This window comes from Chiloscyllium plagiosum, chromosome 1, assembly GCF_004010195.1.
Source record: "Chiloscyllium plagiosum isolate BGI_BamShark_2017 chromosome 1, ASM401019v2, whole genome shotgun sequence".
Taxonomy (NCBI): domain Eukaryota; kingdom Metazoa; phylum Chordata; class Chondrichthyes; order Orectolobiformes; family Hemiscylliidae; genus Chiloscyllium; species Chiloscyllium plagiosum.
The window spans coordinates 149,683,579-149,687,308 of record NC_057710.1 but is presented as its reverse complement, the minus strand read 5'-3'; positions in this window follow the sequence as shown (position 1 = coordinate 149,687,308).

Here is a 3,730-nt window from a genome sequence, read left to right as displayed (position 1 = left end):
GATAACGGTTTTCCAATTAACATCCTTGTGACTAGATTACTCCATTTCCAGATACATTGTATTTTCCCCATTTCTTAATCAGCCTTATTGTGCAGCATTATTATAAAAACTGGTCTCATCCTCAGCTCTGGGAAGATCAATTCTGTACAGACTGTCAGTTCTGGATCAGCCTAGTCAGTTTCTCTTCCAGCGATACGCTCGCAATAGACGGTTTGTCAATTTCACTTCAAGCTGTGTTTTGTGATCTCTAGCCTATTGAGCAAATTTCCCTGACAGCTTCATGCAACATCATGAACTTCACAGAGACAGTGAAGAAGATTACCTCAGAGTACAACGCTATCTTGATCAGATGGGCCAATGGGCTGAGGAGTGGCAGTTGGAGTTTAATTTAGATAAATGTGAGGTGCTGCATTTTGAGAAAGCAAATCTTAGCAGAACTTATAGACTTAATGGTAAGGTCCCAGGGAGTGTTGCTGAACAAAGAGATCTTGGAGTAAAGGTTCATAGCTCCTTGAAAGTAGAGTCGCAGGTAGATAGGATAGTGAAGAAGGCACTTAGTATGCCTCCCTTTATTGGTCAGAGCATTGAGTATAGGAATTGGGAGGTCATGTTGAGGCTGTACAGGACATTGGTTAGGCCACTTTTAGAACATTATGTGCAATTCTCATCTCCTTCCCATCAGAAGGATGTTGTGAAACTTGAAAGGGTTAAGAAAAGATTTATAAGGATTTATAAGGGTTGGAGGATTTGAGCTATAGGGAGAGGCTGAATAGGAAGGGGCTGTTTTCCCTTGAACATCTGAGGCTGCAAAAACAGGTGGCTTTTGGAATACTGCATTCAATTCTAGTTTCTCTGTTATTGGAAAGATGTTGTTAAACTTGAAAAGGTGTAGAAGAGATTGCCAGGGTTGGAGGGTTTGAGGCTGGGGCTATTTTCCCTTAAATAGGTTGAGGGCTGACCTTGTTGGGATTTATAAAATCATGAGGGGCGTGGATAGGGTGAATAGCCAAGGTCTTAATCCTAGGTTAGGAGAGTCCAAAGCTGGAGGGCATCAGTTTAAACTGAGGGGGGAAAGATTTAAAAGGGACCTTGGGGCAACTTTTTTACATAGAGAGAGGTGCATGTATGGAATGAGCTGCCAGAGGAATTGGTGGAGACTAGTACAATTACAACATTTAAAAGGCATTTGGATGGGTACATGAATAGGAAGGGATTAGAGGAATATGAAGCAAATACTGGTAAAAGGGACTAGATTAATTTAGGATATCTGGTCAGCATGGATGAGTTGGACCAAATAATCTATTTCCATGCTGTACAACTCTATGACTGTATAATATGTGGAAACTCTTTGGATAAAAAATAGTAGCAGGTAATAAAGTAGTTGTCCATCATACTTGGTATTTGGCAAAATTGTCCAGAATGCACGGATGATGCTTTGAAAATTTTGCCTGGTAAAGCGACAATTTTTAAATATTTCACTCAATGAAACCTTTAAACTATTGTTCCACAGCGTTGGCAATTATTGTTACAGTACCTCGGAGGTCATATTTTCCACAATCAAAATCTAACAACCTGTGTTTACAGATCACATTGCTTATACCTGGCTATATCACATCATACCGTACATCATCTGTGCTTCACTGCAGTGGCAATGACAGCTTTGTAACTTGGTGTAGACTTATTACACAAAATGTCAAGGAGTGAATGCCTCTTGCTATAGTTGTGAAACCTATTGTGCCATTATATGTTGCTCAAAATATCGTTTCAGGCAATGTTCCCAATAGTACTCTGAGCCTCGTAATATTTGCACAGTGCTGTTCTGTAGGTATGTCTAAGTGTGGCCATGAGGGTGCTATATTAGCTTAGTGGTTAGCACTGCTGCTTTACAGCACCAGGCACCTATGTTCAATTCCACCCTTGGGTGACTTTCTGGACTTTGCACATTCTTCCCATATCTGAGTGGATTTCCTCCACCTGCTCCGGTTTCCTCCCATAAATTACAAGTTAGATGGATTTGCCCTGCTAAATTGCCCACAGTGTCCATGAACGTGCAGGCTAACTGGATTAGCCATGGGAAATGCAGGATTACAGGAATAGGGAAGGATGGGAAGATCTTCGGAGGATGGGTGTGGACTAGATGGGCCAAATGGTCTGCTTCCATACTGTAGGGATTCTATGAAATCAATGTAATTGGAATAATGCAAATTGGAATAATGCAAAAGGATCGCCAGAATTACTGCTAAGAATTCTCACAGGACTATAATCCAGGTACCAGAGACTACGGATATCAAGATGGTTGCTCCTTTAAATAATATGTATTAATTTTCAATATGACATTTCTGTGGAATGAAATCACCTTTCCATTTATATAGTACTTTTTAAAAAAATGGTGTGTGATATAGAACCCAAATGACTGTACATTTTTCATTCTCACTAACACTCAACACTGGAGCCTCCCAAGATGCATACTCAGCCCTCTACTATTCTCACTATATACCCATGACTGCGTTGTCAAATATTAGACTAATGTCATTTACAAGTTTGCTGGTGACACCACCATAGTCGGTCGAATCTCAGATGGTGACGAAACAGACTACAGATGGGAGATGGAAGACCTGGAAAAATGGTGCACTGAGAACAACCTAGCTCTCAATGCCAGCAAAACCAAGAAACTCATTACTGACTTTCGGCGGGATGTTACTCATGCCCCCCTACACATTAACAGCACAGAAGTGGAATGAGTGGAGAATGTCAAGCTCCTGGGAGTGGTCATCAACAACAAGTTTTCTTGGACTCTTCATGTGGACGCACTGGTTACAAAGGCCCAACAACGGCTCTTCTTCCTCAAGCAGCTGAGAAACTTTGGCATGACAGCGAATATCCTTGCCAACTTTTATAGGTGCGCCATTGAGAGCGTTCTGTCTGGATGTATCACCACCTGGCATGCAACTGTACCATTCAAGATCGGAGACAGTTACAGAGAGTGGCGAACTCGGCCCGGACAATCACAAAGACCACCCTCCCATCTATAGAGTCCATCTACCATACCCGCTTGTCAAGGAAAGGCCACCAGCAATCTCAATGATCCATCCCACCCTGGCAATGCTTTTCTACAACCTCTACCATCGGGCAGAACGTACAGAAGCCTGAACACACGCACCAGCCGGTTTCGTAACAGTTTGCACCCTACTGTTGTTTGAATACCAAATGGACTCTCAAACTCTTAGCATTCGCCTGTACCTGTGTTTTGGTTTTTGCCACTGTTTACCTATTACTTACTTATCTATGCTATTTAACTATGTGATCTGCCTGTATTGCTACAAGACAAAGCTTTTCACTGTGTCTTGGTACACGTGACAATAAATTCAATTCAATTCAATATTCCATCTAAAATTCTTTCAATGTCAGCAAGTTATAAAGCTCAGTCAGTGCCACCATAATGAAGCAGAATGTTGAAGGAAGGTTTAGAACATAGAACATAGAACAATACAGCACAGAACAGGCCCTTCGGCCCACGACGTTGTGCTGAACATTTGTCCTAGCTTAAGCACCCATCCATGTACCTATCCAATTACCGCTTAAAGGTCGCCAATGATTCTGACTCTGCCACTCCCACAGGCAGCGGATTCCATGCCCCCGCCACTCTCTGGGTAAAGAACCTACCCCTGACATCTCCCCCTATACCTTCCACCCTTCACCTTAAATTTATGTCCCCTTGTAACACTCTGTT